Source organism: Amblyraja radiata, chromosome 1 (genome assembly GCF_010909765.2).
Source record: "Amblyraja radiata isolate CabotCenter1 chromosome 1, sAmbRad1.1.pri, whole genome shotgun sequence".
Classification (NCBI taxonomy): domain Eukaryota; kingdom Metazoa; phylum Chordata; class Chondrichthyes; order Rajiformes; family Rajidae; genus Amblyraja; species Amblyraja radiata.
This window is the reverse complement of record NC_045956.1, coordinates 51,973,281-51,993,820: the sequence shown is the minus strand read 5'-3', so window position 1 is coordinate 51,993,820 and position 20,540 is coordinate 51,973,281. Positions and strand designations below refer to the sequence as shown.

Sequence of the window (20,540 nt, the reverse complement as noted above, 5' to 3'; positions counted from 1 at the left end):
GACAAGCACATGGATATGCACATGGACATGCATTCTGTCTTTTTCACAGAGGGTGGTGAATGTCTAGAATGCTCTGCTGGGCATGGTGGTTGAAGCTGATATGTTAGTGACATTTAAAAGACTTTTGGAAAGGCATGTGGATATGCAGGGAATGAAGGGATATGAGTTGTGTCCAGGTAGATAAGTGATGGTATTGTCAACATGTCCGGCACAGACATTGTGGCCCATAGGGTCTGTTCTTGTGCTCTATTGTTCCATGTTAGTTAGTTAGTTAGTTTAGTTTATTGTCATGTGAAGAACTTTTGTTGTGTGCTAACCAGCCAACGGAAAGACAATACATGATTACAAATGAGCCATTTACGTGATAAAGGAATATGCCTTGCTATTTATCTTACCGTACCATATTGACAAGACCTCTTTGTTTATGGAGCACTAGGCAGGTTCTGAGACCATGAGAAAAGCCCTCCCTTTTGGTTTTATTTAGATGTACCCACCCTGTGCATCAACTCCATGAAGAACCAACAATATAATTCGTCTGGGTTTTCTAGTAAAATTCTGCAGAGATCGTAACTGATGGATGGATAAATATTGGATAGGAAACTGGGAGAACCTCCATCACTGTAAACTGAAGGCTCTGTGGGGAACTTACCCAACTGAATCAACCATTGTACGTTTCCTGACCACATGTCCCCATGGTCAAGTTAAGACCACCTTTCATTGTGTGGTGGCTTCCGAGCTCTCTGACAGTTTTACCTGGATTTCCACCATTTCATCCCATTGCCTGTCAGAGATGCAGCTTTCCCACCGCTGTCTCTGAGCTGCGCTCCCAGTCCAAGCATTCCACCTCAGTCTCCAGGACATGAGAGGCTCCGAATTCAGCACGTGCTCTAGTACCGTGGTATAGCCACACAGAAGACACAGCCCTTTGCAAATAGTTTGTGTAAGAAAAGCGCCCCTAACGTGCCACGCCACTTCTGTGCAGCATACAATTTCCAGCCAGTGTCTTTCCAACGTACAATTCTTTTGCAGGAGAAGCAAATCCAGTGGATTTCAGGCTGTCCTTGTCAATAGACCAACTCCAGGCTACTCCTTGCCATAAACTTTATTTCTAAATAAATGTTGATTTTTAAAAAAAGTTTACTTCCATTAATAGCTTTTCTCACTTTGGGACCATGCTACAAGTAACCTGAAGAGCAAGGGATTTTTGGCAGTAAGGTTATTTAATATTGAAGTAGGTAAGGGGAGGAGTTGGAGCTGTGGACTGGTGTTGATCTACTCAACCAAATGGACACTGCTGAGTTTGATCAGTTGAATATTTATAACTCCAGTCAAATGTAAATATTGTTAAAACAGAAATGGTGAGTCGTTCTGCGAAAATATTATGCTAGATGAAAATGACCAGTGTGAGGTACAGAAAGCTTTCTCTTCTTACGTTTTCAAGTGCGTACACAAAGCAGGATGTGTTCCTGGAGCTGAGCGACGTATCTGGCTGCAGGAGAAGACACCAACAAGTTAGAGATCGTAACTGGCCTCAGTCTGAAGTGGAGAGGGCATTATTAACAAGTGGGGCAATTGGCTGAGCAGGTTGGCATGGCGATGGGTTTCGCCTGCGTTAGCCAGTTCCACCAAGCTGGTTCCAAAACATGTCGTAGTTCCATGGATGTCTTCAAGAACAAGGATCTGGATGATTCCTCGTGCTTCGCTGTTACTGACAAACGGTGAACTTCTAGTGAACTGCTCTGGGTGAGCGCGTGGGGTTAGTTTCAGATTGCTTGCAGCAGCAGCAGCAGCAGCGGGCGGTTCAAATCTCCTCCCAGACTACAAAAGCTTAACAGTCTGTGTTTGTGGAGCTGGGCAGGGAAGGAATATCTGTGGGAATTTAGATTTGGAAAGCAGAACCGAGTCTCAAGGCCGCAGGATTATTGCAGGTGGCAAGAACTGGATTTGTTGAACGACACGTGAATATGAGAGAACAGTGTAGCCCAGCATCACAATGATTGTGGGTTCAAGTCTCACACCAGAGATCTGAACATCAATTCTCAGTAGTGCTGAGGGAATGTTGCATTGTCAATGACGTACTCTTTTAGGTGAGATGTTAAATCCAAGTCATACAGTCAAGGGATAAATATAACCCTGGGGCGGACCGGTGGCACAGCAGTAGAGTTGCTGCCTTACAGTGCCAGAGGCATGTGTTCCATCCTGACTACGGGTGCAGCCAGTGTGGAATTTGTACGTTCTCCCCATGACCACGTGGATTTTCCCCAGGTGCTCCGGTTTCCTCCCACACTCCAAAGGTGTACAGGTTTGTAGGTTAATTGGCTTTGGTAAAGATTGTAAATTGTCCCTAAGTGTAGGATAGTATGGGGATCGCTAGTCGGCTTGGACTCGGTGGGCCGAAGGGCCTGTTTCCATGCTGCGCCTCTAAACTAAACTAAACTGAACTAAACTAAAAGATGACCAGTTCGTGTTTGCTTTCCATGGAATCTTTAGATCTTCGGCATAGATGCTGAGGAAATTCATGGAGAGCTGACGTTCATCCCTCAATAATTCATCGCTCAACAATCGCCCTTGTTGCTATTGAGAGCTTGCTGTGTACAAACTGGCTGCTCTGTTTCCTGCCACACTACAGTGACTGCAATTTAAAAATAGGGCAGCCGAGTGGGGCAAATAGTAGAGCCAATGCTTCAGAGACGCAGGTTTGATCCTGACATCAGGTGTCGTCTGTGTGGAGTTTGCACGTTCTCCCCGTGGCTGTGTGAGTTTCCTCCAGGTGCTCCGGTTTAATCTCACATCCCGAAGACGTGCGGGTTTGTGTGCCAATTGGCCTCTGTAAACTGTCCCTAGTATGTAGGGAATGTAAGGTAGAACTGGTGTGAAAGGGCGATCGATGGTCAGCATGGACTCGGTGGGCCGACGGGCCACTTTCCCTGAACTAAACTGAACCCCCTGTTACTGTGTTAGTTTCCTCTGGGGCTATTGTGGTTTCTTCCTACACCCCAAAAACATAGATTAATTGGCCACTGTAAATTGTCCCCTGTATATCAGTGAATCTGGTCGGAAGTGTAGGATTGGTGTAAATGGGTGGTTGCTGGTCCGCAGGGACTTGCTGGGCTGAAGGGACTGTTTCCATGGTATATGCCTTTATGACTGTATAGGCTGCACAGCTTTAACACTAGACCACAGGAAATCTAGGTTCAAATTACCTCGATGCTCCCTAGATTGGTGCTGGGAACAGATACAACCGCTTCATTAAAGCAAGTAAAATAAGATTGATTAGCTCACCCTCAACAGATGCACAGATGCAACCTTTCTTCACTGACCACAGGTTAACATGAATACAGCTCCTCTCTCCCACCCTGATAATAAACACACACATAAACAGCGCTGCCAGTGATGACGGATGCCACCTCCTCATTTAACCACAACTCCTTGCTTAACCACAAGTCTTCCAATTTTCAGGTTAAAAATAGCTGTTTAATACACCCACCTTTTCCTGTCAAATAATCACCAAGGCAACATGAAACTTTTCTCCTTCACCTTCCCCTCCCCCTGTACGTGGAGCAAACCCTGGACAGATCCTGTGAACTGATTCCGCATGTGATATCGGAGTCTGAAGAAGGGTCTCGACCCGATACGCCCTTTACTCTTGAGATGCTGCCTGACCCGCTGAGTTGCTCCAGCATTTTGCTCCAGTCTATCTGCATATGTGATAATAGTTCAGCAACAAAATGCTCTATTGCTGGAGCCACTCACCAGCTGAGTTGGTGTTTTGCTCAGGGACAAAGCGTGGCACGGTGGCGCAGCAGTAGAGTTGCTGCCTCACAGCGCCAGGGACCCGGGTTCGATCCTGACCATGGGTGCTGTCTGCACAAAGTTTGTACATTCTCCCCGTGACCGCTAAGGTTTACCCGGTTGCCCTGGTTTTGTCACATACCCCAAGGACATACAGGTTTGTAGGCCAACTGGTTTGGTAAAATTCTACGGTACACAAAAATGCTGGAGAAACTCAGCGGGTGCAGCAGCATCGATGGAGCGAAGGAAATAGGCAACGTTTCGGGCCCGAAACGTTGCCTATTTCCTTCGCTCCATCGATGCTGCTGCACCCGCTGAGTTTCTCCAGCATTTTTGTGTACATTCGATTTTCCAGCATCTGCAGTTCCTTCTTAAACACTTGGTAAAATTCTAAATTGTCTCCATTGTGTGTGGGATAGGGGTAGTGTATGGGGATCAATGGTCAGCGTGGACACGGTGGTGGTGAAGGGCCTGTTTCCGTGTCATATCTCTCAACTAAATTGTATCTCTCAACTAAATTAAAGCTAAACTACAAAAATGCTCTCTTTCAAAACTGCAGTATCAAGGAAATTCATGCCATTGTGACCACACAGTCGACTGTAAATAGACCGGATGTGGGGATAAGGTAGGAATAGGTCTCCTTTGATGATTTATTGAAAAGTGGAGACAATGGCCTTTTTTTCTTTTACTTTTATTAGTTAAATATATTTTAGAACAAAAAGAGGCTAGCCTCATTTGGACCATTAAGCCTAAGGTGAGAGGGTGAAAGTTTAATTAATATGCGCAGGGGGCAAGTTTTTTTACACAGAGAGTGGTGGGGACCTGGAACACATTGCCAGGGGTGGTGGTGGAGGCAGTGGAGTTTAAGAGGCTTTTAGCAAGCACATGGAAGTGCAGGGAATAGAGGGATATGGATCACATACAGGCAGATGAGATCAGTTTAACTTGGCATCACGTTTGGCAAAAACATTGTGGGTCGAAGGACCAGTTCCTGTGCTGTTCTGTTCTATGCTCTATGTTCTTAAATGTGGCTGAGAGTATTGCCTTCGGAGTGTCACAACCAAATGCATGGGAAGTGAGTATACTTGGTGTTCGATGTACTCTCAAGTGTTTAAAGTCTGTCTTTGGAAGTCTTTGAATAGGGAACATGTTGGCACATAAATACCAACTTGGCATGTCAAATATTTTTCCACCAGTCTGCCTCAAGACCCAGCCTTTAATAATCTGTGCCTTCTCTCAGGAGACTGCCTAATGCCTCTTGGGACTCCACTCCATTTTAAAGGGACCATTCATAAAATGTGCATTGCATTCACATTCCTCCTCTCCTTAGCTAGACCACAGGGGAGAATCCTTGCGTTGGCCTGATCGTTCACCAGCCTGTCCTCAATAGGCTCCTCACCTGCTGAGGGTGTGTGAGGAGTTGGGAGAGATGCCCAGTGCCTCAGTAGACAAAGGCAAAGGCTCCTAGATGCAGCAGTTAGAAAAACCATGGACTGCAACAGGGCACATTCCAACATCTCCCTTCCAGTCCCATCACTCCCCATTTCTTTCCCTACATCTCTTGGGCAATGGCCGCTACAAGAGTTTTCAACACAAGCTTATTGTGGTCCCTGAACTTTTCCACATCAAAGGGATGGTTTATGCTTCCAATGCCCAGCAGTGCAGCTTTCCTTCAGACTTTTGGGCAGGAAACGCTCCTGACAGTTCAATCCCTTAAAGGAATTATGTGAAATACCAAATTGAAGGAATCTATGAGGGGTATTAGGATTCCACTGTGGGATAAAATGGGATACGATTCTCAGAGCAAACCCATTCACTCACTTATGGATTCAGCAGGTCACGTAGCATCTCTGGAAAACACGGACTGGTGACATTTCATTTTGAGACCCTTCTTCAGATGTCTGAATGAGGGGATGGTGGAAGGTTGTTTGTCAGACTGGAGGCCTGTGACTAGTGGTGTGCATCAGGGTTCAGAGCTGGGCCCATTGCTGTTTGTCATCTATATCAATGATTTGGATGATAGCATGCAGAGCATGATTAGCAAGTTTACAGATGACACAAAAATAGGTGGTACTGTAGATAGTGAAGATGGACTGCAGCAGGATTTTGATCGCTTGGGCAGGTGGGCTGAGGAACGGTTGATGGAATTTAATACAGAGAAATGTGAGGTGTTGCATTTTGGGAAGTGTAACATGGGCAGGACCTACACAGCGAATGATAGGGGTCTGGGGAGTGGTGTAGAGCAGAGGGATCTAGGAGTGCAGGTACGTATATAGCTTGTTAAAAGTTGTGTCGCAGGTAGATAGGGTGGTCAAAAAGGCATTCAACAGTCAGTGCATTGGGTATAAAAGTTGGGAGATCATGTTGCAGTTATCTAAGACACTGGTGTGGCCACATTTGGAGTATTGTGCTCAGTATTGGTCACCTTGTTATAAGAAAGATGTTGTCATGCTGGAAAAGATGCAGAGGAGATTTACGAGGATGTTGCCAGGATTCTAGGGCCTGAACAAAAGGCAGAGGTTGAGCAGGCTAGGACTCTATTCCTTGGAGTGCAGGAGGATGAGTGGTGACCTTGAGGTGTACAAAATTATGAGAGGAATAGATTGGGTAAACACACAGAATCCTTTGCCCAGAGTAGGGGAATCGAAAACCATAGGTTCAAGGTGAGGGGGGAAAGAACAATAGGAACCTGAGGGGTAACTTTTTTTACACAAAGGATGGTGGGTGTATGGAACAAGCTGCTAGAGGAGGTAGTTGCGGCAGTACTATTGCAACGTTTATGAAGCATTTAGACTGGTACATGGGTAGGATAGGTTTGGAGGAATATGGGCCAAACACGGGCACATGGGACTGATGTTGATGGGGCATATTGGTCGGCGTGGGAAAGTTGGGCCAAAAGGCGTGTTTCCATGTCGTATGACTCCATGACTCTACAAGTTCAGTTCTGCTTATGAGGTGTTGGTTTTAAAGGTTGCTGGTTAATTAGTCAGCATGTGCTGACTAATTAATAGATTATAACTAGTCGGTGAAATTGTGCCTAATAGCTATCTCTTTGAGAATGAATTAGTAATGTTATGTTTTTCATACTCTTTGCAGCAGTGAAAACCAATATTGTTCATTTGAAGTTGACGACATTGAATTATGTTCTACTAACTCATTTCTACACTCCCTGTTGTGTATCCAAAACTGAGGTAGATCCAAATAGGGAAGAATCTTTTAATGATACACTTTTAATAATTGACAACTGTCTGGTTAGTTAAGGCCTGGGGTCAAGGAAAGAGCGTTCATATCGCGGCCCTGTTTTCACCAATCTTTCCACGACCACGTACAAAAAGCACAAGAAGCGCAAGACGCAATTGAACGCAGATGCCGAGAAGTGTGTTCAGCTCAGGCTGAACAATTTGTAATCTTGTGGTGTGGACTCGATAAGAAGTTCAGGCCTACAGATCTTCAGGCCACTATTGATCCATGATGTGGATCCTGTACCAGATAGAGGGCAATGTTTGTTCATTGGGAAGAACAGTCACAGTGGGCACTTACCCTGATCATATTTCATTATGACATAGAAGGAGGCTATTCAGCCCATCAAGTATGTGCCAGCCCACTGCAAAATCCTATTTAGCTTAGACCACTTTTACTTTAGCGACACAGTGTCAAAACAGGCCCTCCAGCCCACTGAGTTCGGGCCGATCATTGATCACCCAAGCTCTATTTATCCCACTTTCTCATCCATTCCATACACCATAGAGGCAATTTACAGATGCTAATTAACCTACAAACTTGCACGTCTTTGGAGAAATCAGAGCACCTGGAGGAAACCTGGTGGTCACAGGCCAACACCACATAGGAAGCACCTGAGGTCAGGATCGAACCTGGGTTTCTGGCGATGTGAAGCAGCAGCTCTACCTGCTGCACCACTGGGTGCTGGTATTGAATAATCCTAGTTTGGTCATGCAGACGATGGGTGCAGTGATGATCACCTTCCAAGATTCCATAGATTCTACAGTGGTTTCACATATCAGAAGGGAGTTGATATGGAGTCCAAAATCAAGTCATTTTTGATAGACACAAAATGATGAAGTAGTTCGGCGGGTCAGGCATCACCATGTTTTTCCTGGCTGCGGTGCCCAGAACCAAGTGGTGCTATCTCAAAACAAGGAGTCAACTATTCAAGATAAGAAGAAATTTCTTCATGCAGATGGTGATAGACCTTTGGAATTTTCTACCCATGAATGGGTCAATTGTTGAACAGATTCAAAACAGAGATCAAGAGATTTTCAGTCATTAAGGGAATAAAGGAAAATGTACAGAGAAGAAGAGCAGAGGTACAATGCAGCCACAATCTTATTGCATTGCAATGCTGATAGATGGGACCAAACAACCTATTCCTGCCATCACCTCATATGGTCTTATTTCTTCTTTGCTATAGTGACAACGTTACCTGATAGATGTATATAAGTTGATACAGTGCCTTTTTTTGTGATCATATAGAGGTGTATAAAATCATGAGAGGATTAGATTGGGTAGACGCACAGAATCGTTTGGCCAGAGGAGGGGAATCGAGAAGCAGAGGACACAGGTTTAAGGTGAGGGGGGAAAGATTTAATAGGAATTTTAGGGGTAACCTTTTTACACAAAGGGTGGTTGGTGTTTGGAATGAGATGCCAGAGGCAGGGACTATTGTAACATTTAAGAAACAGTTAGACAGGTACATGGATAGGACAGGCTTAGAGGGATAGAGGGATATGGGCCAAACGCAGGCAGGTGAGCCGCGGGTAGATGGGACGTGTTGATCGGTTTAGGGCAAGTTGGGCTGAAGAGCTTGTTCATGGGCACCTTCATTGGCATGGACAAGTTGGGCCGAAAGGCCTGTTTCCACGCTGTATTACTCTATGTGCAGTAGTGAGCTATATCCCTCTCAGCATATACAGTGCCTTGCCAGCTCACTGCCACCATTCCAGTGAATCTGTCAGATATAACAAGTCTGTGCAATATGCTTGTATTATGTGCCTGGGAGGGTGTACTGAAAATGGTGCAGGTGGCTCATGAGGGTTTCGTGAATTTTTGAGAGTCAGGTCACATTCTTAGGTATAAAACAAACTGGAGGTGAGCCTGAATCTTGCAACAAAAATAAATGTTTTAACAGGAGGCAGGCAGGTCAAGGGGTGCATGTTTGCCCAATATTGGCTCTCACAAGGCACCAAAATGTTATTTTTCTTCCCCTTAACAAAGCAAATCCATCACAAATCAAGCATGCAATCTCCTGAATGGAAGTGCCATGGCATGGCATGGCAAATGTTTAATTGCGATAAGAACTAATTTGACAATAGTAATTGTCGAATTTTTGAATTTGCTTGCCAGTGCTGTTTACAAGGAACACTAAAAGAAATGCGTGCTAAATTAAAAAAATAAAGCCTCTGTTAAAATAATAATTGAAAAAATATCCTGAGGACGAGTAGCCATATTTTTACTCAAAACGTGATTTGATAAGTTGTGAAATAAGTACCGTGATTCTGCTCTTTCCAGAGTTTTTTGCCCTTTGGATCAGCGACCATATGATCCATGTCAATTTCCAATTTAACTATTTATTTTTTCTCTTCTTTCATCCTTTATTTTCTTAAAACACCGCCTTCCCCACAGACTTGCACCGTCCCCAGTTTAGGGCATCAGGAAGAGTTGGGTCACTGCCATTGCCTATACGGAGTGTTTCCCACCATGGTCTCCACTTGGCACCTCTGCACAATGGCGTAGCTGAGGTTACCCCGACCACTTAATCCCCACCAAGTACTTGTTTGGACTTACTGCAATTACAGTCGCGTGGGATGGTCCAGTTCTCACAGGTCTTAAGCACAACCTCACCTCAAGTCTTTGACTTTTCAGGAAGTCAGGTTCTTTCTTCACCTCGTGCGCCCTTGCGGAGATGACTATCAAGTTGCAATTATAACTGTGCTTATAAATGGTTGGAAAGATCAATGAATCTGCTGTGTTCCAACATTACTTCCTTATGAGGTTTGCAGAATCATAGTTGCCCAGATTAGTCATTGTGCACAGATAGGGTAGACAGTCAGAACCTTTTTCCCAGGGTGGACATGTCCAACAGTAGAGGGCATAGATAGCTACATGGTGAGAGGGGGAACGTTTAATAAAGATGTCGGAGCAATGTTTCCTTACACAGAATGTGATGGGACCTGGAACGCATTGCCTGGGGTAGTGGTGGAGACAGATGCGAAAGTGACGTTAAAAGACTTCTATATAGGCACGTGGAAGTGCAGGGAATAGAGGGATATAGTTCATGTATTCGGCCCACCAAGTCTATGCCAAACACCATGCCTATCTGTACTAAACCATCTGCTCCACAGTGGATGAGTTATCCCCCCATAAATAGAAACAACCCATGCTGAAATATTGAATATTGAGACTGAAAATTCTGGAAACTCACAGTAGACTATGACATCTTGGACTATGTAAACCCTTGTCAGGTCCAACTGCTATTAGCTAATAAGTGTGGAAGTGGGTTGGGTTTAAAGGATGTAGACAAGTATCACATCCTCCCTGTAAAATTTCTGATCCAAACACAACATTATGTGGCTTGACCTAAAATGGTGACCATTCCTCTTTAAACAAAAACACAGATCTAATTGGGGAATATTTTCTGCTGGGATCCGGATTTTGCCTTGAGATGTTATGCTTGGATCAGAGATTGTACACAGGAGGAGTCAGTGGGAAGTGGTTGGGTGCACTGGAATTTCTGAACTTGGGTTGGAATTATGTTTGGATCAGGCAGGTGTTTACCTGGAGAAGTCTTGATACGAACTTCCGGATGGTGAAGCCCATTTACATTAAAAACCACCCAAAATCAAATGGCTTCTTTAAATCTAATTCGCTCCCACATTTATTCACTGGCACCAAAACCAGTTTCTTTACTATTAAACAAAAACCTTTGCTTAATAATTCACCAAATGATTCTGAACTGGTAAACATGAACTTGAAAAATAAACATTTCTGATTTCTTTTCACAGCAGTACGTATTACAATATTGGGGGAACTTTTTCAATCTGTTGCAATAAATCGTGAAAGAACATGTTTCTTACACCTGGTAGATTATTTATTGGAATTATTAGTAATTGGTTGGAATCAGAAGGAACTGCAGATGCTGATTTACAGGAAAAAAAGACACACAGTGCTGGAGTAATTCAGTGGTTCAGGCAGCATCTCTGAGGAACATGGATAGGCGACATTTTGGGTAAGAACCCTTCTTCAGACTGATTGTAATTGGAGAGGGAGAGAAAGCTGGAAGAGAGGTGTGGGCGGGTTGGACTAGTGCCTCAAGAAATGATCTTGCTGTTTGTGCAAAGCAGTGAATGATGCAACTAAATACTACTGTGTCAATGGGTAAATGGCTGAAAATCATCCGCTGGATACTAAGCCGAATTCAGAGAAACAAACTAACTGTGTTAATGTTTTTGTATTGAAGTGACAGGGTTTTTACTGTGAACATGGAGACCTGGCACCTTCAACGCTACTGCTCCTGGAACAACAATATCTTTTTGATGTTGATGCATGGGATGTGGGCATCACTGGCAAACTCCAGCATTTATTTCATATCTCTATTCGAATTTCACTGTACCTTAATTGGTACGTGTGACAATAAACTGACCTTGAAACCTTGCCTTTGAAACGTGCGGCTGGCTTGGCTTTTTCCAAGGACAGCTGAGAATCAATCATGTTGATGTGAGTCCAGGCACAACAAATAAACATGAACAATAGATTATTCATCTATAAAGGTCCCATTTGGACCCCATATCTGAGGAAGGATATGCTGGCGTTGTAGAGGGTCCAGAGGAGGTTAACTAAGGTGATCCCAGAAATTATTTGAATTAACATATGATGAGCGTTTGAAATCACTGGGCCGGTACTCGTTGGAGTTTAGAAGGATGAGGGGATACCTCATTGAAACTTACCGAATAGTGAAAGAATGAATGTGGAGAGAATGTTTCCACTAATGGGAGAGTCTAGGTCTAGAGGCCATCTATGAGAATAAAAAGATGTGCTTTTAGAAAGGAGCTGAACAGGAATTTCTTTAGTCAGAGTGTGGTGAATCTGTGGAATACATTGCTACAGACTGTTGTGGAGGCCAAGTCAATGGATATTTTTAAGGTGGAGATTGATAGATCCTTGATTTGTAAGAATGTCAGGGGTTATGGGGAGAAGGCAGGAGAATGGGTTTGAGAGGGAAATATAGATCACCCATGATTGAATGGCAGAGTAGACTAGATGGGCCAAGTGGCGTAATTCTGTTCCTAGAACTTATGAACTTGTGAAGTTGGCGCTTAGCTCCGTATCCGCTCCCTCTCTTGTTCCCCTGCTTTTCCTGCCTCACCCACCCAGTGCTCATCACGCCAGCATGCGGCCCCTCCCACCCTCGCAATCTTGAACCACATGTTTTATATGAATCTTTGGCAGTCATTACTGCCACGACCATTTTATTGGTGACTCAAGGAGCTGCAGATGCTGCAGTCTTGAGCAAAATATAAACTACTGGAGGAACTCAGCATCAACAAGGAGAATGGACATGCAACGTTTGGGGTTGGGACCCTTCTTCAGACTGAATGTTGGACGGGAGTGGTGAGTACGTGATGAAGACTAGAAATGAAAAGCCAGAGGGGAGGATACAGGTGGTTAAAATGGAACTGAAGGACTAACATTTTCATTAAAGCATTGACTTAACATTCATTCAAAACTGTATCTATGGTAGAAACAAAGAACTGTAGATGCTGGTTAATATACAAAAGAACTCAAAGTGCTGGAGTAACCCAACAGCATCTCTGGAGAATATGGACAGATGACCTTTCTGGGTCAAGTCTGAAGAAGGATCTCAAGCCGAAACATCACCTATCCCAGTTCTCCAGAGATAGAGACGGCACAGTGGCACAGCAGTAGAGTTGCTGCCCGGGTTTGGCCCTGACTATGGGTGCTGTCTGTACCGACTTTGTACGTTCTCCCTGTGACTGTGTGGGTTATTCTCCAGGTGCTCCGGTTTCCTCCCAAATCCCAGAGATACACAGGTTTGTATGTTAATTGGGTTTGGTAAAATTATAAATTGTTCCTAGTGTGTAGGGTAGTGCTAATGAAAGGGGTGATTGCTGGTCAGTGCGGACTCGGTGGGCTGAAGGGCCTGTTTCTGTGCTGTATCTCTAAAGTCCCAAGCTTAAAGTAAATTCTAAACTAAAGTCTAAAGTTCAGAGATGCTGCCTGACCTGCTGAGTTACTCCAGTACTTTGTGTCCTTTTCTGCATCTTTTGTACATTAGCTGAGAGCCCCCAGTAACATAACCACAACCCTACCATATCCCAAACAATGGCCATCACTGGTTTTGAGTAAAGAGTCATCATCAAGCTCCAAAATAGACTGCTGTAAATCAGAAAAGTATATTCCACAGCCACTTGATGTGTCAGTGTCTGAAACAACAGTTGTTGTGCATTACACTACACGATGCTAAGATTGGCAAGCGGGCATGCAGAATATTATAGGAAAACTGTGTGTGTGTGTGTGAGCGGGAGGGGGTAATGAGAATATACTGTTGACAGGAACAGGAGATGAGTGTTCTTGGCCCAGGCTGAGCAGAGCTTGTCAATCTTTGCCACCCACCTAACTGTGCCAGTCGTGGATGCCAGCTCTTCCATTCACTGCACTGTGGTGCTCCCGAATATCAGCCCATTTCATGTGGTTTACGGAGGGCAATGCGGCCACCTGCTCAGACTGGTGGAGCGTTAACTACGAGCAGCTGGATATTCAGATTCTTCATGCAATGAGTGAGCTTCACTCCACACAGCAAAGATTCTTCCGTAAAATAGCTTCCAGGTAATTGCTTTAGCATTTATTTCAGTATAACAAATAAAACCTGGCTGAGAACTATGCACAAACATAATATGTGCCTGTATTATTAACTCTTGAGTGCCGGGTATGTTGCAAGATTCTATGTACAGCAACATCAGTTTAGTTTAGTTTAGTTTAGTTTAGAGATACAGCGTGGAAACCTGCCCTTCAGCCCACCGAGCCCAAGTCCATTGCATCACGAAAGCTGGAAGGATTGTTGAGGATTCCTGCCACCCTGGCCATTCCCTTTTCTCTTTTTTACCTTCTGGGAGAAGATACAGGAGGTTGAAAGACTAGGCGTCCAGACTTAAGAACAGTTTCTTCCCCACTGCCCACTGAGTCCATGCTGATCATCAATTGCCCGTTCACACTAGATCTATGTTAGCCCACTTTCCCATCCACTCCCTACACATCCGGGGCAACTTATAGAGGCCAATTAACCGACAAACCTACGAGCCAGCATTTCTTTGGGATGGGAGGAAACCGGAGCACCCAGAGGGAACAGGGAGAACGAGCAACCTCCACACGGTGAATACCAGAGGTCAGGATGGAGCCTGGGTCTCTGGAGATGTGAGGCAGCAGCTCTGCTAGCTATGCTGCTGTGATCTGTGCCACGTCACTAGGATGGGGCATAAAGGATCCAGACGAGAATGCTCGCAATCGAACCATGACTGGAAGAGCAATTATGCCGTTGAATATAATTAGTTATGGATGTTTACACATTACATAAGCAATTAAATGAATGACCTCACAACGTTATGAGGTAGATTATCGTAATCCTACAATGTTTTCGCATCGGAGGAAGTTCTATCTGGTGACCCTGTGCTTGCTTGGGGCCTTCAACTATCTTTAGAGATACAGACCCTTCGGCCCACTGAGTCCGAGCCGACCAGCGATCACCCCATACACTGTCACCATCCCACGCACTTGGAACATCTTACAGTTTACAGATGCCAATTGACCTACAAACTTGTACGTCTTTGGAGTGTGGGAGGAAGCCGGAGCACCCGGAGAAAGCCCACACGGTCACGGGGAGAACGTACAAACTACAATCAGACTGCACCCATAGGCATGATTGAACGCGGGTCTCTGGCGCTGTAGGGCGACAACTCTACCGCTGTGCCACCGTGCCACCCTCTTGGCTTGAGTTCCACTTACCTCTGTGGTAATCTGACTGAACGTCTGATTGCTGCTTCATGAACAAAAGGAAAGGAAGGATGTCTTTAAAACGAAATAAAAACATGTTCAGGAATTCCATTCCGCCGTGTTTTGAAAAGGAAAAAAACATGTTTTGGGAGCTGAATGCTGAAACAGGTTAATGAGTGATCTGGTTTCAGCACATGGAGTGAAGGTTCCTGTGTAGCCTAAGGAGGTGCTGGCACTGGAGTAGATGCCACAATGGCATGCTGCTCGTATAAAGGACAAAGGTTCACCGGACGTGTACAAACATGACATGCAAACCCACCAGAAACTAAGGCACATTCCACAAATAACTTTTCACCTAAGTCAGAAAAACTACCTTTAGGAAGCGATGCCTGTGGCAGAGTTTGTCAGGCCTGTTTGATTGCATCGTGGATGTGCTGGGAGTACAGTTGCTATTGTGGGCTCCACACAATTATCTCTCTACTCACCAGCCCGTTGCCCCCTTCCACAAATGGAGACTTACTCTCTCGCACACCTGACCCTTGCCAGTGGCAGTCGGCACTACGAGGTGGTCAAGAAGGCTTTCAGCACGTCGGCCTTCAGCAGCCAGAGTACTGAGTGGAGAAGTTGGGAGATGGACACAAAATGCTGGAGTAACTCAGCGGGTCAGGCAGCATCTCCGGAGAAAAGGAATGGATGACATTTTGCGTCGAGACGTCTAAAGAATATGGAACATAGAACAGCACAGGAACAGATCCATAACGTGCTGAATATGTTGCCGAGACAAACTCCTATCTGCCTGCATGTAATCTATATCCTTCCCTTTCTTGTAATATCCATGTGCTTATGCAAAAGCCTTTTAACCACCACTGTGTGCCTTACACATTATATCTGCCTCTACCACCATCTCTGGCAGAACATTCCCGGGAGCCCACCACACTCTGTGTTAAAAAATCGCCCATCGTCTTTAAACTTTGCACCCCACACCTTAAAGCAAAGTCCTCTAGCATTTGATATTTTTGCCTTGAGATGTTATGCTTGGATCGGAGATTGTACACAGGAGGGGTCAGTGGTTGGGTGCACTGGAAAAAGGTTCTGACTGTCTACCCTGTCTGTGCACCTCATGACTTTACATACTTCTACCAGGTCTCCCCTCAATCTCTTTGCTTTCCAGAGAAAACAATCCAAGTCTGTCCAATCTCGCCTTGTGGCTAATAACCACTAATCCAGGCATCATTCTAATAAACCTCCTTTGCACACTTTCCAAAGCTTCCAAATCCTTTCAGTACTAAGGCAACCAGAAATGCTCACAATATTGGCAAATTGGGCAGGCAGTGGGGCAGAGGTGGAGTTGCTGCCTTACAGTGCCAGAGACTGATTACAGGTATCTACATCAGGAAATAACCCACAAGAATGTTACACAGAAAGGTGGAAAGCATACAAATACAATCCTTCCTTCTCTGAAGAGCTTGAGGCTATTACACAATTCCATTTACAAATGGATTTCCATAACGATCCTGATTGCAGGTGCTGTTTGGACGGAGTTTGCACGTTCTCCCCGTTGACCACTTGGGTTTTCCCCGGGTGTTCCGGATTCCTCCCACACTCCAAAGATGTACAGGTTTGTAGGTTAATTGGCTTACATAAAGATTGCAAATTATCCCTAGTGTGTGGGATAGTGCTAGTGTATGGGGATCGCTAGTCGGTGTGGACTCGATGGGCCGAAGGACCTATTTCTGCACTGTATCTCTAAATTAAACTAAACTAAACTAAACTACTCCAAATGTGGCCTAACCAAATTCCAACTCTGCTCCATGACTTTCTGACTCTTTTACTCAATACCTTGATCAATGAAGACTACCATACCTTATGGCTTCTTTACCATTCTGTGTTGCCACCTTCAGTGAGTTATGGACTATTCCGTTAGACTGTGCCTTTACACAGCCCAACGGTTTCTGTTAGCTCAGAACCTCGTTCCCCACACAATGATCACAGTTGGCCTTTACCATTCACATAACTCAAAGCTTATATTGTTCGACACACATCCCCATCATCTCTATTAGCCCTGGGCCTAGTTCTTTATGCAAGCCCTATACTTTCTCCTGCCCTAGGAACCTATTCTTCATTCATTCTCATGTTTCCTACTAAGGCGTTGCTTAGATATAATAGTGGCCTCGCAAAGACAAGGGGCAATGTGTGGTACAATGACAGGGTTACTGATATGATTGTGTAGGAAGGAGCTTCTGATGCTAGTTTACACCGAAGATAGACACAAAATGCTGAAGAGAGACACTCAGCGGGATAGGCAGAATCTCGGGAGATAAGGAATGGGTGATGTTTCGGGTCGAGACCCTTCTTCAGACTGAAGAAGGGTCTCGACCCAAAACGTCACTTATTCCAGCTCCCCAGAGATGCTGCCTGAGTTACTCTAGCATTTTGTGTCTACCTTACTGATATGATTATTGTTTTCCAGAAAGAAATGACTCATTAAAATTGGAGAATATAACCGTTGAATGATATCTCAAGGAACAAATTGATCAACTGACAAATGGTTGCACCATGTTACCAGCATCCTTATCAATTTTACTTCGGAGTCACGTGAGTGACTACGTGAAGAACCCCGCCAGGACGCATGCGTGTCATATATCGCTTTAACGCTTGCGAAACGACAGGCGGGGTGGAGCGTTCCCCCGCAGCGGTAAGTTTGAAACCGTGACCTGCAGGTAAGTGATTTACTCTGCGGTAGTGTTTGTCCCCGCGCTGGTTTTACACAGGGGGGGGAAGCAGGACAAAATAGTGTCCACAAGTGCTGCGAGTAAAGCTGGCTGGGGAGGACCGCGAAGTTGCGGGAGCCAGCAGCAGCTGAAGGCACAAGCCCCGTAAGTGGGATCAGCTGTGCCGACTTTTGGTCCCGCGCCGGCCAGAACACCACGGCCGGGCGGGAGACTATTCAGAATGGGGCCGTCGACTTTGACAAGTCGAAACGGCAGGAGGCGGGGTGGAACGACGTTCCCCCGTAGCGACAGTTTAAACCTGGACCTGCAGGTAAGTGAAACTGCGGTCTTTATTCTTCCCATACTGTTTCACAGGTGGGGAAACATGGAGAGCTGTGCAAACAACGGCACAGGAATCACCCGTAAGGGAACAGCTGTGCCCGACTTCGCTCCCGCACCGGCCAGATTAAACACCATGGCTGGGCGGGAGACTATACAGAACGGAGCCGTTGGCTTTGACAGGTCAAAACGGCAGGAGGAGGGGTGGAAGGACATTCCCCCTTAACGGCAAGTTTTAAGCCTGGACCTGCAGGTAAGTGATACTGCAGTCTTTATTGTTCCCATACTGTTCTACAGGTGGGGGGGAAACATGCACAAGGCAAAGAAGTCGACCAGAGCTGCGACAAAGCTGGCGGGGGAAGACCGCGGAGTTGCGGACGCCAGCAGCAGCCGGCGGCACAGGAATCACCCGTAAGGGAACAGCTATGCCCGACTTCGCCCCCGCACCGGCCAGATTAAACACTGCGTCTGGGCGGGAAGGCAAGAAGAAAACCTAAAGAGTCGTTGACTGATGAGTCCGACTTTGAGCAGCCGCGAGCGGCCAGCGACCGTGAGCGCTGGAGCTGGTTGAAGCTGCTTATGGAGCCGAGCTCCAACATGACAGACTTCGGGAGATGGAGTCTAGTCACCGTGGGGATATAAAAAACACCCACAGCAGCAACGTAGGGCTGCACAGTGCATCTCCCTTGTCAGAGGGGAGTACTGGGGGGGTCAATTCTGGGCTGACCCTGAAGAGGGGTTTTGACGAACAAAACTACAAGTGTGCAAGGGGTGCAGGAAGGCAAAATCTACTGGTCATGGTGTCCAAATACATACAGCCAGACCACGATGGACACCACTGCAAAAATACTTGGGATCAGGAAACTGCGCATCCCTGAATGTTCCAGTCGTGGAAATAGCATCTGGAAACATGTCGGAGCAGGACTTGGGAAAGCCCTGGGGCTCATAAAGGCGACAACATTAAGGATCTCCTACAGCCAAAGACAGCGCCCTTATGCACCCACCAGCAGAACAAGAGAAGCTGGTGAAAGCTCAAAGGCCGGGCATACAGGACAGCGGTCTTTTAGACCATAGCCCAGACTGGCCTTTCTGGAAGATGCACAAACCCCCAACCCAAAAACAAACCCAGACACCGGCGCCTCAACCTCCACGAAGACCACACAGAAGAAGCAAACTTCCACTGGTAACAATGGAGGTAGGTGGGTCTGGTCCCTTACAAATTATAGAAAGAGTGGATAATACACACATTGGTGGGAGATTACACTCTTTTGGATACATGGTGTATATTAACTACAGACACTTATATCCTAAGCAGTATCCAGGGATATACCATTGAATTGTGCAAAAGGGGTAATGGGTAAACCCAACACGATTGGCTGGAATTTGTGTCTTATATCTTTACCAAAAACAAAAAAGATGGTGACAGTCGCATCATCATCGAATTGACCAAATTGAATACATTGTACTATATATTCAGTACAAAATGGGAACTGGTAACTGCTAAAGGACTGATTTCCAAAGGCTACTCCATGGCTAGCATCGACCTAAAAGATGCTTACTATTCAGTGCCTACATGGACTGATCACAAACGTTATTTAAAAAAATTCAACTGGATGGGGCAGCTCTGGCAGTATAGAGCTCTACCAAATACATAATCATATGATCATACTAATTGTGGGCATAACTTTGGAGTTGGCCTAACTAGCTGTAACAGCCACCATACAATTGGGTGAAAACTGGGGTTATCATCCATCCAGTTAAATCTAAACTAACGCCTACCAACATAATAGATTATTTGGGGTTCACTATTGACAGCTCACTTGTCGGTGACTTTACCAAAGGACAAGGCTACAGTCTTAACTGAGGCCTGCAACAACCCCACTGACATCAGTGAACCGTCTATCAGATTGGTAGCAAGTATAATTGGCATATAGTGTCTGCCTTTCCAGCCACACAATTTGGACCTTTGTATTACCAAAAATCTACAAAGGGCAAAAATACAAACACTCAAAGTTAATACTGGTCATTTCGACAGACCAATAAGCCACCAATCAAAGCTTATGGAATTAAAATGGTGGAGGGATAACATTCGGCATTGTTCCAACCCTATCGTTATCAGCAAACTCTTAGTGGTGCCACAAACTGATGCCAGTGCGCTTGGTTGGGGTACTACCAATTTCCATCTCCATCTGTGGAGGTAGATGAAAGGCACAGGAGGCATCATTATCACAGACACTGGGCATAAACTACCTGGAAATGTGGGGTGCGTTCTATGGCCTAAAGTCATACTGCTCTGGGATAAATCACCAGCATGTTAGACTACAGAGTGACAATCTGACTAATACAATTTGGTAATGGTGTATCCAGAGAAATATTGGAATATCAACTACTTACCTACCAGGTAATCCAAAATTCAGTGACAGACATCAGGTCACGCAAATTCAATAAAATAAGACTTAATCACCAGTTACCAAACTGTGTTTCTTGGGAACCAGACCCTGGGACAGCAGGGACAGATGCTTTTCACTGCATTGAGGGGGCAATTGTTTATCTAAGCATTCTCTCTTTTTCTGCATCATCAGTCGGGTATTACGAAAAATACAACAAGACTCAACGTCTGTTAATTGGTTGTGCCGATTGGCCTACTTAACCATGGTTCCCTGTGATACTCAACAT

The 20,540-nt window shown here is 45.3% G+C and overlaps 1 long non-coding RNA gene across 1 annotated transcript; it reads right to left on the bottom strand.

Annotated features, from left to right (window-relative positions):
• Window positions 1-728: 728 nt before the first annotated feature.
• On the bottom strand, window positions 729-19,026 carry LOC116971943. Its single transcript, XR_004411674.1, has 3 exons — window positions 19,016-19,026; window positions 16,194-16,286; window positions 729-740 (listed from the first exon to the last, which is right to left on the bottom strand). It is a non-coding gene; the product is annotated as an uncharacterized LOC116971943 (long non-coding RNA).
• Window positions 19,027-20,540: the final 1,514 nt, after the last annotated feature.